Genomic DNA, 14986 nt, shown 5'->3' with positions numbered 1-14986 from the left:
ATGACCTGAGCTGAAGTCAGATGCTTAACCGACCAAGCCACCCAGGCACCCCTCAACTTGAGTCTCACGGCTGAACTCTTATCCTCCACTATTCTGCATATTTTAATGATCTCTATGACTGAGTATAATGGAGGATATAGAGGGGGAAAAAATCCCATTAGAGGCAGAGGTTAAAGGGAGAGATGATAGTAATGGGGCCTTGGTAAATCAGAGTTGAATTGAGAAGAAAGAGTTGGAAGTTTGAGAGAGATTTAGTAAGTGGAATGGTTGGGATTTGGTATTTTATTGAATCCAAAGAGGGAGGGAGGAGTCAAAGATTATTTCCAGATTTCTGCTTCATGAAGCTCTGTGGGTACAATTTAAGAAGAAACCAAACAGGAAGAGCAGCTTGGGGCTTAAGGAGAAGACAGTGAGTGCTCATGGATTAAGAATGGCAGAATAAGGACTTCTGAAAATCCACTCCTTTATGTAAGCAAAAATATTTCTTGAAAAAAAGTTGCCAAACTCTGGAAACTAACCAGAATTAGTTTTTTTTTTAAGTTTTTATTTTAATTCCAGTTAGTTAACATACAGTGTTATATTAGTTTCAGGTGTATGATATAGTGATTCAATAATTCCATATATTATCTAGTGCTCATTATGACAAGTGCACTCCTCAGTCCCCATCATCTATTTAATTCATCCCTCCACCTTCCTCACCATCAGTTTCTCTATAATTAAGAGTCTGTTTGTCTCTCTTTCTCTCTTGCTTTTTCACCCTTTGCTCGTTTGTTTCTTAAATTCCACATGTGAGTAAAATCATATGGTATTTATCTTTCTCTGACTCATTTTGCTTATCATTATAATCTCTAGCTCCGCCTATATTGTTGCAAATGGCAGGATTTGATTTTTATGTATATATACACCATACCTTCTTTATCCATTCATTAATCAGTGGACACTTCGGCTGCTTCCATATCTTGGCTATTGTAAATAATGCTGCTATAAACTTAGGGGTGCAGGTATCCCTTTGAATTAGTGTTTTTTTATTCTTTTGGTAAATGCTGAAAAGTGCAATTACTGGATTGTAGGATAGCTTTATTTTTAACTTTTTGAGGAAACTCCATACTATTTTCCAGAGTGGCTGCACCATTTTGCATTCCCACCAATAGTGCATGAGGTCTCCCCTTTCTCCACATCCTCACTAACCCCTGTTGTTTCTCGTGTTGTTGATTTTAGCCATTCTAACAGGTGTGCAGTGATATCTCATTATGGTTTTGATTTACATTCCCCTGATGTTAAGTGATGATGAACATCTTTTCATGTGTCTGTTGGCTATCTGTATGTCTTCTTTGGATAAATGTCTGCTCATGTCTTCTATCCATTTTTATTATTTATTTATTTATTTTAACGTTTTTATTTTATTTTTGACAGAGACACAGAGTGAGAGTGGGGGAGGGGCAGAGAGAGACGAGACATAATCTGAAGCAGGCTCCAGGCTCTGAGGTGTCAGCACAGACCCTGATGCGGGGCTCAAACCCTCAAGCCATGAGATCATGACCTGAGCTAAGTCGGACGCTTAACCGACTGAGCCACATAGGTGCCCCTCTTCTGTCCATTTTTAAATTGGATTATTTGTTTTTTGGGTGTTGAGTGTGATAAGTTCTTTATAGATTTTATCTAATATGTCAGTTGCAAATATCTTCTCCCATTCTGTAGGTTGCCTTTTAACTTTTGTTAATTGTTTCCTTCACTGCACAAGATTATTATTTTGATGTAGTCCCTATAGTTTCTTTTTGCTTTTGTTTTCCTTGCCTTGGGAGACATATCTAGAAAGAAGTTGCTATGGCTTATGTCAAAAAAGTTACTGCCTGTGTTCTCTTCTAGGATTTTTTTTTTAATGTGAGGAATATTACTTTTAATGGAATTTTTTTTTTTGGAATATTATTTTTTAATGGAATACAATTTTTTACCCAAAAGTTGGTTTCAAACAATATAATTGTGACATTGTGTTCTTAATTATGCCCTCATTTTAGAATTCTTATATTGCAAAATTGCTGTATTTTTTTTTAATTTAATTTTTTTTAATTTACATTCAAATTAGCATATAGTGCAACAATGATTTCAGGAGTAGATTCCTTAGTGCCCCTTACCCATTTAGCCCATCCCCCCTCCTACAACCCCTCCCATAACCCTCTGTTTGTTCTCCATATTTAAGAGTCTCTTCTGTTTTGTCCCCCTCCCTGTTTTTTTTTTTTTTTAATTTTTTTTTTTTTTAACGTTTATTTATTTTTGGGACAGAGAGAGACAGAGCATGAACGGGGGAGGGGCAGAGAGAGAGGGAGACACAGGATCAGAAGCAGGCTCCAGGCTCTGAGCCATCAGCCCAGAGCCCGACGCGGGGCTCGAACTCACGGGCCGTGAGATCGTGACCTGAGCTGAAGTCGGACGCTCAACCGACTGAGCCACCCAGGCGCCCCCCCCTCCCTGTTTTTATATTATTTTTGTTTCCCTTCCCTTATGTTCATCTGTTTTGTCTCTTAAAGTCCTCATATGAGTGAAATCATATGATTCTTGTCTTTCTCTGACTAATTTCATTTAGCATAATACCCTCTAATTCCATTAGTTGTAAATGGCAAGATTTCATTCTTTTTGATTGCCAAGTAATACTCCATTGTATATATATACACACTGCGTCTTCTTTATCCATTCATCCATCGATGGACATTTGGGCTCTTTCCATGCTTTGGCTATTGTTGATAGTGCTGCTATAAACATTGGGGTGCATATGTCCCTTTGAAACAGCACACCTGTATCCCTTAGATAGATACCTAGTAGTGCAATTGCTGGGTCATAGGGTAGTTCTATTTTTAATTTTTTGAGGAACCTCCATACTGTTTTCCAGAGTCACTGCACCAGCTTGCATTCCCATCTTCTAGGATTTTTATAGTTATAGGTATCACATTTAGGTTTTAAACCATTTGGAATTTATTTTTGTGTATTGTGTAAGAATGGGCTCCGGGGGGGCGCCTGGGTGGCGCAGTCGGTTGAGCGTCCGACTTCAGCCAGGTCACGATCTCGCGGTCCGTGAGTTCGAGCCCCGCGTCAGGCTCTGGGCTGATGGCTCGGAGCCTGGAGCCTGTTTCCGATTCTGTGTCTCCCTCTCTCTCTGCCCCTCCCCCATTCATCCTCTGTCTCTCTCTGTCCCAAAAATAAATTAAAAACGTTGAAGAAAAAAAAAATTTTTTTTTAAAAAAAGAATGGGGTCCGGGGGTGCCTGACTGGCTCAGTTGGTGGAACAGGGATTCTCGATCTTAGGGTTGTGAATTTGAGCCCCATGTTGGGCATAGAGATTATTTAAAAAAAAAAAAAAAAAAAAAAAAAAAAAAGAGGAAGTGGTCCAGTTTCTTTCTTTTGCATGTTGCTGTCCAGGTTTCCTGATACCTTTTGTTAAGGAAACATTCTTTTCCCCATTGGATATTCTTTCCTTCTTTGTCAGATATTAATTAACCATACAGCTGTTGGTTTATTTTCTGGGTTTCCAAGAAAAACAATTGAATCTTAGTAAGAAAAACGAGATTTGTGGTGTTTTAAGTTGCCCTACTCCCATCCTCATCTCCCTAGCTCTGGAGTAGCCTTACAGCTTGAGTAGCTATGAAAGCCAGCAACCTAGCAGGCACCATAGTAGGCAGAATAGGTTTGGGGTTCCCAAAACAGCCCCAGCCCCAATAGAATTGTCACTATTTGAATTATCTAGAAGTTCCTTGAAAAGCTCCATTTTTAATACCTGTCTCTGCTTAACCTAAGAGCTCACACTGCAAGAACAGCTCTACTCCCAAGGCATTTATCATAAAACTATTAGCAGCAATTGTTTAATATTGTGACTGCCTGAGGTGGCTATACCAACTGAATCTAATGAGAAGCTGACCAAAAAACTTAAATGGAGGTGGTTCAGTTGGATAAGCATCCAACTCTTGGCCTCAGGTCAGGTCTTGATCTTAGGGTCATGAGTTCAGGCCCTGTGTTGGGCTCCATGCTGTGTAAGAAGCCTACTTAAACAAAAGAAAAAGAAATTTTAATGGAAAAACTGGATAATGAGATATTTAAAGGGGGCTTTGAAAAGATAAGGCATATTCCTGGAATCTAGAAAGCCATGCACAAAGAAAGGGCTGAGTAAGAACAAGAATGAGACAGAAAATCAGAAAAGTTGGGGCCATGGAAAAACAAAAGGGAAAATAAAGTCACAATTCATTGAATGCTTATTCAGTGCTGGCTAGATGCTGTGCTCAGTGCTTACAATATCCTGTCTCATGGACACATATAATCACATTTCCCATGTAGCAGTTGAAGAAACTCGGGCTTTATGAGATTAAGTAAATAGCCAAGGTTGCAGGGCTAGTAAGTGGCTAAGCCAGGCTTTGAACTCAGGCACTCTGATTTCAAAGTCTGATTTCAAAGTCTGGGTCTGGATGTCTGGAATGGGTAAGAGTGTAAAATGTTGCTGAGGGGACAAGTCAGTAAAGATGTAAACTTGTCTTTCAGATTTCTCAGCAAGGAGGTCTTCAAGGAACTTCTTGAAGTTCTGGGGCAAGAAGGCAGATCGATTCTAGTGGTTTGAAGAGTGAGCAAAAGTAAGGAAATGGACATGGCATTTAGCTGTTTCCTTGGAAAGAGAAGAGAGGTAGGGCCTTAGGTGGAAGATTGGTGAGGATGTAATATTCTTTTTATATTTTTTAGAGATTCCAGCATATGGAAGTAGTACAATGTAGTCAGTAAAAATCCTGATCTTTCAGAAGGTAAAAGTCTTGGCATCCTGGGCCCAGAGGAGATAAGGAAGAAAAGAGAGTGGGGATGCTAGACCTGATAGGCAAGAGAACTGAAACCCAACACCTAAAGACAAGCTATTTGGATTCTTCTTAACCTTATTCTCCAATCAGTTTTATTGCTTGCCCTTTTTACTTTAGAGATGGAAGCTTGTCTTCAGAAATTAAGAAACAAGGCAGAATTGACAACTTAAAAACATCATAGTGAAGGAAGATTAATTATTTACATCATTCAAGTGCTCTGCAATTCTTTTAATGTAGTTCCATAATCATTAGTCTTATTAATTACCTTAAAAGCATGCCAGTGTTAGGTTTATAGGATGTCATCATGACAATCTGTCTTCAGAGCATCCTAGCGATCCTCAGACACTATGCAGGACTTGGAAACTGCTTGGTCTTACTAAGCAAACGGTGAACAGTTTGATAACTATACTTAATAATACTGTATTGAACCTTGAAACCATGTTAGGAGAATGGATTTCAGGTATACTAATCAGGCACACAAAATGCCATGTGAGAAGATATGTATTAACCAACTTGACTAGTAATAATTTCATTTTATATATATATATATATATGTATATATATATGTATATATATATATAATCATTATGTTGTACACCTTAAATTTATACAATTTTTATTTAAAGATATATAAATAAATGAAAAATAAACAAATCTATTTTTTTTTAATTTTTTTTTCAACGTTTTTTATTTATTTTTGGGACAGAGAGAGACAGAGCATGAACGGGGGAGGGGCAGAGAGAGAGGGAGACACAGAATCGGAAACAGGCTCCAGGCTCCGAGCCATCAGCCCAGAGCCTGACGCGGGCTCGAACTCACGGACCGCGAGATCGTGACCTGGCTGAAGTCGGACGCTTAACAGACGGCGCCACCCAGGTGCCCCAAACAAATCTATTTTTTAAGAAAAAATAAAAAATCAGGGAAGGGACTCTTCTGGTTCTCAAATTTGTCTGTCCAGGGAAATCTACTGGGGAGCTTTAAAAAGTACTGATGTCTGGGTTCTAATCTACAGACCGTATTCAAATTTAATTGTCCCAAATTTAATTGTTTCCTGATTTCTTGAAGATTAGTTAGCCATACATTTGCAGGTGTCTTTCTGGGTTTTTATTTTGTTCCATTGATCTATGTGTCTTAGTGCCAGTACCATACTGTCTTGATGATTACAGCTTTATAATATAGCTTGAAGTCCAGAATTGTGATGCCTCCAGCTTTGGTTTTCTTTTTTTAAGATTGCTTTGGCTATTCAGGGTCTTTTCTGGTTCCATACAAGTTTTAGAATTGTTTGTTCTAGCTCTGTGAAGAATGCTGGTGTTATTTTGATAGGGAGTGTATTGAATGTATAGATTGCTTTGGGTAGTATCAACCCAACAATTTTATTTATTTATTTATCTACTTATTTATTTATGTTTATTTTACTTTTTTTTATTTTATTTTATTTTTTTTTAAATTTTTTTTCAACGTTTTTTATTTATTTTTGGGACAGAGAGAGACAGAGCATGAACGGGGGAGGGGCAGAGAGAGAGGGAGACACAGAATCGGAAACAGGCTCCAGGCTCCAAGCCATCAGCCCAGAGCCTGATGCAGGGCTCGAACTCACGGACCCCGAGACCGTGACCTGGCTGAAGTCGGACGCTCAACCGACTGCGTCACCCAGGCGCCCCAATTCTTAGATGCTTTTACTAAAAAGAAACTAAAGATTGGGAAAGAGAGAGAACCCCAAGCAGGCTCTGCACTGTCAGCTCAGAGCCCAATGTGGGGCTCAAATTCATGAACCATGAGATCATGATCTGAGTTGAAATCAAGGGTCAGATGATTAACTAACTGAGCCACTCAGGTGCCCAGATCACACATTGCATTTAGTTGTCATACTGTTTTGATGCCCTTTGAACAGGTCCTTGGTCTTTTTTTTTTTTTTTCTTTTTAGAGAGAGAGCATGTGAGTGGGAGAGAGGGGCAGAGGAAGGGAGAGAGAGAGAGAGAGAGAGAGAGAGAGAGAGAGAGAGAGAGAGAATCTTAAATAGGATCCTTGATCAGCACAGAGTCTGATAAAAGGCTAATCCCATGACCCTGGGATCATGATCTGAGCCAAAATCAAGAGTTGTATGCTTAACCAATGGAGCCACCCAAGTGCCCCTCTCTTTGCTTTTATCTTCTTAAATTTTTGAAGAGTAAACCCAGTGATTTTATAAAATGTCCCACAATTTTTGTTTTACTGATGTTTTCTCATGTTTAGATTCAGATGATGGATTTGGGGGCACAAATACTACAGAAGTGATGCTGTGTCTTTCTCAGTCCATCCTGGAGGCATAGAAATTTTATTTGTCCCCTTACTGGTGATGCTAACTTTAATTACTTGGTTAGGGTGGTGCCTGCTTGGTTTCTCCCCTGTAAAGTTACTCTTCTTCCTTTTATTAGTAACTATTTTTGGAAAGATGCTTTAAGATGATGTGAATATTGAGTTCCTATCAAATTTTTACCCATTAGTTTTAATCATACATTGATGATCTTTGGTTGAAACAGACTATGTTTGAAACAGACTACTATGGTGGCTACTAAATGGTGATTTTCTAAGCTCAGCACTACCTTTGCATTTACAGTTGGCATTCTGTCATAAGGAAGAGTTTTCTCTCGGAATACCAGGGTGGTGGTGGTTCAGTCAGTTAAATGTCCGACTTCGGCTCAGGTCATGATCTTGCGGTGTGTGAGTTTGAGCCCCGAGTCGGGCTGTGTGCTGACAGCTCAGAGCCTGGAGCCTGCTTCAGATTCCGTGTCACCCTCTCTCTCTGCCTCACCCTGCTTGTGCTCTGTCTCTCTCTGTCTTTCAAAATGAATAAACATTAAACAAATTTTTTTTAATAAGAAAAAAAGGGAAGAGTTTTCTCTTCATTCTCATCTATCTATTTATACCACTCATCTACCACCTGTTTATAATCATATGCACTCATGGGTTCTTATTTTATTCTGTTGGTCGTTTCTGTGTTGCCAAGTAAGGAATTTGACTAACATAAAAAATAATGTTTTTATTTTAGAATGAACTTTCACATTTAGAGAAAAGTTGCAAAGATAGTTCAGAGAGTTCCTGTACATCCCTCCAGGTTCCCTTATTGTGAACATCTTACACTACTATGGCACATTTGCCATGACTGAGAAACCAACAATCGCGCATTCCTCTTAACTAAACTTAACCACTTCATTTGGATCTCACCATTTTTCGCTCAATGTCCTTCTTCTGTTCCAGAATCACATCCAGGATACTACATTACATTTAGTTATCATGTTTCCTTAGTCTACTCTGGTCTATGACAGCTTCGCAGACTTCTCTTGCTCTTTATGACTGTGATAGTTTTGAAAAACACAAGTCAGCTATTTTGTGAATGTGTCTCAATTTGTTTTTGTCTAATGTTTTCCTCATGGTTAGACTAGGGATAATGGGGATGGCAGAGGAAGACTATAGAGATGAAGGTCCATTCTCATCACATCAAGGATATATGCTATTGCCATGATTCAACACTGATTTAACAGCCCAGATAGTGTTTGCCAGGTTTCTCCAATGTAAAGTTACCTTTATTCCCATTTCCCATACTCCACTCTTGGGAGGCAAGTCATTAAGCATTGTCACAATCTGCATTTCATCCCTTCTGTCATTTAAAGTCCTGGTTGATTTTTAACACTTTTTCATACATTACAGTTTACTCTTTCTGCTGTAGTTTCTATAGGTTTTGACAAATGCATGGAGTTATAAATTTCTTCCCATGCAGGTCCTAGTTAACCCCTTCTTCTTCTAATGCCTGGAATCCACTGATCTGTTTTCCATTCCTACAGTTTTGCCTTTTCCATAATATCTTATGAGCAGAATCATTCAATATATAGTCTCTCCAGACTTTGTGCCTTTTTTTTTTTTTCTGAATAATATTCCATCATGTATACCACAGTTTGTTTATTCATTCATCTACTGAAGGACATTTTAGTTGCCTCCAATTTGGGGTGATTATGAATGAAGATGCTGTAAATATTCATATGTGGGCTTTTCTATAAACATAAATTTTCAAATCAGTTGGGTAAACACCTAGGAGCATGATGCTCTGTCATTTTGGTAAGTTTACACTAACACTATATAACACCCAGTTTTTATAGTGTTATCTTCCAACATGTCTGTATTGTCTTCCAAATTGTCTTCCAAAGTGCCTGTATGATTTTCGCATTCTCACCAGGATTGAAAGATAGTACCCTTTTTCAAAAGCCTTGACAGTGTTCGGTACCATCAAGCTGTACGTGTGTGTTGTGTGTGTGTGTGTGTTTTAATATTCTAATGGTAAGTCATGGTATCTCATTGTTTTGCAATTTGTCTTCCCTAGTGGAAAATGATATTGAGCATCTTTTTATATCCATGTCTAATTTGCTGTTCACATTATCTTCTTCGCTAAAGTGTTCTGTTCAGATATTTGTCCAGTTTTTAAGTCTTCTTATTGCTGAGTTAAATATATATATATATATATATATATATATGTGTGTGTGTATATATATATATATATATATATACACACGTGTGTATATATAAAATATTTTTCTGGATATATGTCTCATTGCATACATGATTTACAAATATTTTCTCCCAGTCTGTGGTTTGTCATTTCATTCACCTCACAGTGTCTTTCACTGAATGAGAAGGTTTAATTTTCAGAAATTCCAATTCATCAAACTTTTATTTCATGCATTATGCTTTTGGTATTGTATCTAAAAAGCCATCGCCAGATCCAGGATCATACATATTCTCTGTTTTCTCTTAGAAATTTTAGTTTTGTATTTAAAAAAATTTTTTTAAGTTTTTTTTAATGTTTATTATTTATTTGAGAGAGCGAAAGAGACAGAGTGAGAGCAGGGGAGGAGCAGAGAGAGAGACACACACATACAGAATCTGAAGCAGGCTCCAGGCTCCAAGCTGTCAGCACAGAGCCCAATGCAGGAATCGAACAAGGTCTGGAGCTTAACCAACTGAGCCACCCAGGCACCCCTAGTTTTGTATTTTACGTTTAAGTCAAATGTAAAAAAATACATTAAATTACATTTAAATATGATCCATTTAGAGTTAAATATTTTTAAAGTTTTCATTAATTATTTTATTATTATTATTAATTTTTTTAGAGAGAGAGAGACAGAGTGAGCAGTAGAACAGGGGAGAAAGAGAGAACCTTAAGCAGGCTCCATACCTAGCATGGGCATAGCTCAATGCAGGGCTCATTCTCAGGACCCAGGGATCATGACCCTGAGATCATGACCTAAGCTGAAATCAAGAGTCGGACACTTAATCAACTGAGCCACCAGGCACCCCAAAGTTTTAATTTAAATTCCGGTTAGTTAACATACAAGTAATATTAGTTTCAGGTGTACAATATAGTGACTCAATACTTCTATTCAATACCTGGTGCTCATCATAGTAAGTGTGCCCCTTAATCCCCAAAGAGTTCAATCTTTTTTATAAGGTGTCCGGTATGTGTCAAAGTTTATTGTTATTTTGCATACAGATATCCAATCTGTCCAGCACTATTTGTTGAATTGCCTTTGTGTCTTTTTATGTATGTATGTATGTACGTATTTATTTATTTTTAAGTTTATTTTGAGACAGAGAGAGAGAGAGGGTGTGTGTACAAAGCAGGAGATGGGGAGAGAGAGAGGGAGAAAGAGAATCGCGAACAGGCTCCACGCTGTCAGTGTGGAGCCCAATGTAGGGCTCGAACTCATGAACTCTGAGATCATGACCTGAGCTGAAATCAAAAGGGGGAAGCTCAACTGACTGAGCCACCCACACTCCCTGCCTTTGTATCTTTGATAAAAATTAGTTGGCTGTATTCGTGTGGGTCTACATCAGTGCTCTCTATTGTGTTCTATTGATCTATGTGTACCCTTTCACTAATGCCGCATTGCTTTGATACTACATCTGTAGAGTAAGTCTTAAAATCAGGGCATGTAAGACTTCCCACTTTGTTTTTCTTTTTTATGATTGTTTTGGCTATTCTGGATCCCTTGAATTTCCAAATGAATTTTAGGATCAGCTTGTCAATTTCTGCCAAACAGACAGCTGATATACTGATAGAGATTGTATGGACTCTATAGATCAGTTTGGGAGGTATTGCTGTCTTAACAATATCAAGTCTTCAAATCCATGATAGTGAGGTGTTTTTCCATTTATTTAGGTCTTCTTTAATTTCTTTCAACAATACTTTGTAGTTTTCAGAATGTAAGTTTTGTAATTTTTTGGGGGTCTTTATTTCTACATACAGCTGAATCTTGTTCTTTGCAGTAATGTTCTATAAAGTTGCTGCCAAGATTGAATTAGCAAATACAGAAGTATTGCTCTGAGGGAAATAAAGGTTAGATTCTTCTGAGTCTCCGATCACATCTTTGCCTGTTGAAATGCCATTTGTCTTACATAGGTTTGTTTGCCAACATCTTGTAAAACAAGCCAATCTCATCAGCTTTGAAAACCTGCTTTTCCACATAACCCCTATCTCATATAACACTTAAATATTTAAAAATTCTTCACAGCTTTCTGATGTGCAGAACCTGCATCCCTTCAAGTTTAACTCTAATCCCAGCTCTCATCGTAACTATCTGTACCCTTGGGCAAGTCACCTTCACTCTCAAACTGTGGGAAAAAGAAAAAAAAAAGATTCTGGACGACACTATCTTTGCAATATCACTAACTCTGTAGTTAAATATTAAAAAAAAAAAAAAGTGGCAACTTCTGTAATGTTGAAAGCCAACAGCACCACCTGGTGGTCAAAGAGAACACGCAGAGGATCACAGCTAACAGGTCTGTCCAGTTACATCTGTATTTTGCTTGTTTGAACAAAAATTTAATTTTCAGATCATTTTTCCCGTAACTGGGTACATACAAGTACACTACTACATATTAAAGCAACCATACAAGTCCTTATATTTAAAATCAGACTCTGCACAGAATCCCTTGTGAATATAAAGAAGACTCTTAAATAGTCATCAATAATCAACTATGGCTTTGGTTTAAAAAAAAAAAACAACTATTAAACCAAAGTTGGAATCATTACAATCCCAGACTTCACGCTGTATTACAAAGCTGTAATCATCAAGACAGTATGGTACTGGCACAAAAACAGGCACTCAGATCAATGGAACAGAATAGAGAACCCAGAAATGGATCCACCAACTTATGAGCAAGTAATCTTTGACAAAGCAGGAAAGAATATCGAATGGAATAAAGACAAATGGTCCTGGGAAAACTAGACAGCGACATGCAGAAAAATGAACCTGGACTACTTTCTTACACCTTACACAAAAATAAACTCAAAATGGATGAAAGACCTAAACGTAAGACAGGAAGGCATCAAAATCCTCAATGAGAAAGCAGGCAAAAACCTCTTTACCTCAGCCACAGCAACTTCTTACTCAACACTCTCCAGAAGCACGGGAAACAAAAGCAAAAATGAACTATTGGGACCTCATCAAAATAAAAAGCTTCTGCACAGCAAAGGAAACAATCAGCAAAACCAAAAGGCAGCCGACGGAATAAGAGAATATATTTGCAAATGACATATCAGATAAAGGGTTAGTATCCAAATCTATAAAGAACTTATTAAACAACATCCCCAAAATACTAATTCTCTTATTTTGTGTAATTGTTCTAATTGTTCAGTAGTTTTGTTGTTGTTTTTTTTTATTATTTACATCCAAGTTAGTTAGCATATAGTGCAACAATGATTTCAGGAGTAGATTCTTTGATGCCTCTTACCCATTTAGCCCACAACCCCTCCAGAAACCTTCTGTTTGTTCTCTACATTTAAGAGTTTCTTGACACCCCCAAAACAAATAATCCTCTGAAGAAATGGGCAAAAGACATAAATAGACACTTTTCCAAAGTGGCCAACCGACACATGAAAAAATGCTCAACATCACTCAACATCAGGGAAATACAAATCAAAACCACACTGAGATACCACCTCACACGTGTCAGAATGGCTAACATTAACAACTCAGGCAACAACAGATGTTGGCAGGGATGCAGAGAAAGAGGAACCCTTTTGCATTGTTGGTGGGAATGCAAGCTGGTGCAGCCACTCTGGAAAACAGTATGGAGGTCCCTCAAAAAATTAAAAATAGAACTACCCTACGACCCAGCAATTGCACTACTAGGTATCTATCCAAGAGGTACAGGTGTGCTGTTTTGAAGGGGCACATGCACCCCAATGTTTAGAGCAGCACTATCAATAATAGCCAAAGTACGGAAAGAGCCCAAATGTCCATCAATGGATGAATGGATAAAGAAGATGTGGTATATACGTATATACATATATATATGTGTGTGTGTGTGTGTGTGTGTGTGTGTGTGTGTATATATAATGGAGTATTACTCGGCAATCAGAAAGAATGAAATCTTGCCATGTGCAATTACGCGGATGAAACTAGAGGGTGTTATGCTAAGTGAAATTAGTCAGTCAGAGGAAGACAAATATATGAGTTCACTCATATGAGAACTTTAAGAGACAAAACAAACGAACCTAAGGGAAGGGAAGCAAAAATAATATAAAAATAGGGAGGGGGACAAAACATAAGAAACTCTTAAATGTAGAGAACAAACAGAAGGTTGCTGGAGGGGTTGTGGGAGGGGGAATGGGCTAAATGGGTAAGGGGCATCAAGGAATCTACTCCTGAAATCATTGTTGCACTATATGCTAACTAATTTGGATGTAAATAATAAAACAACAACAACAAAACTACTGAACAATTAGAACAATTACCCAAAATAAAAATATACTTCCATATACCAAAAAAATCATCAAATTAAAATTATTCTTACATATTTGAGCAAGAAAATAAATTATAGTATTCAATTATAACCCCCAAAAATAAATATCTGTAAGTCCATACTTCTATAAACATACTTGTTTTTTGTTTTTTTTTAAATGATTGTTTTCCATGTAGAGGATTTTAAGTTTATTTATTCTTTTTTTTTTAATTGTTTTAACCTTTATTTTTGAGAGAAAGAGACAAAGCTCAAGCAGGGAAGGATCAGAGAGAGAGAGACACAGAATATGAAGCCGACTCCAGGCTCTGAGCTGACCATGAGATCATGACCTGAGCCTAAGTTGGATGCTTAACCTTGGATGCTTAACCGACTGAGCCACACAGGTGCCTCTATTCATTTTTAGAGAGAGAACAAGAAGGGGAGGGGAAGAGAGAGCGGGAGAGAGAGAATTCCAAGCAGGATCCGAGCAGTCAGTGCAGAGCTCCACATGGGACTGAAACGCAGAAATGGTGAGACTATGACCCCAGCTGAAACCAAGAGCTGGTTGCTCAACTGACTGAGCCACCTAGGTGCCCCTAAAAATACATATATGAATGAATGAATGAATGAATGAATGAATGAAAAGTAAATACAGGAAAGAGACAGCTCTTCTTCACAATCAACAAATATAAAAGGAATGACAGAAATAGAAAATCACCTGTAGATCAATCACCACAGTAATAATTGTTGCATGAAAAACCAAACTCTGTGCTCTAAAATTATACCAATAGGTAGAAGTTTGAAAACAAACAGAATACTTTCAGCGTGTCAAAATATCTCTCCCAAGATGTTTGTTAATTACAATGGGAAAGAGTAACTTTGTAATAAATCCAGCAGATATCACTTAATGAAGTGACTAGGGTTAACATCAGCAGCAAGACATATTGACATCATGTGTACTTTGATATGATTTATGTTTTGTTAAGGCACACTGGTTTTAAATATATATTTTTTAATGTTTATTTATTTTTGAAAGAGAGAGAAAGAGAGATTGAGACAAAGCACAAGCGGGGAAGGGACAGAAAGAGAGGGAGACATAGAATCCAAAGCAGGCTCCAGGCTCTGAGCCATCAGCACAGAGCCTGACACAGGTCTCAAACCCAAGAACCACAAGATCATGACCTGAGCCGAAGGACACTTAACCAACTGAGACACCCAGGCACCCCAAGGCAAACTGGTTTTAAAGAGAGAGAAAATTTTATACAAGTTTTCTTCTAATATTTTAGAAATAGCTCCTGCTCTTCTTTTTAAATTTTTTTAAAATTTTAATTCCAGTAGAGTTAACATGGTGTTGCATTAGTTTCGGGTGTACAATATAGTGATTCAACAATTTCGTACATTAC

This window comes from Neofelis nebulosa, chromosome 1 (genome assembly GCF_028018385.1).
Source record: "Neofelis nebulosa isolate mNeoNeb1 chromosome 1, mNeoNeb1.pri, whole genome shotgun sequence".
Taxonomy (NCBI): Eukaryota; Metazoa; Chordata; class Mammalia; order Carnivora; family Felidae; genus Neofelis; species Neofelis nebulosa.
Note: the sequence above shows the minus strand (reverse complement) of the source record.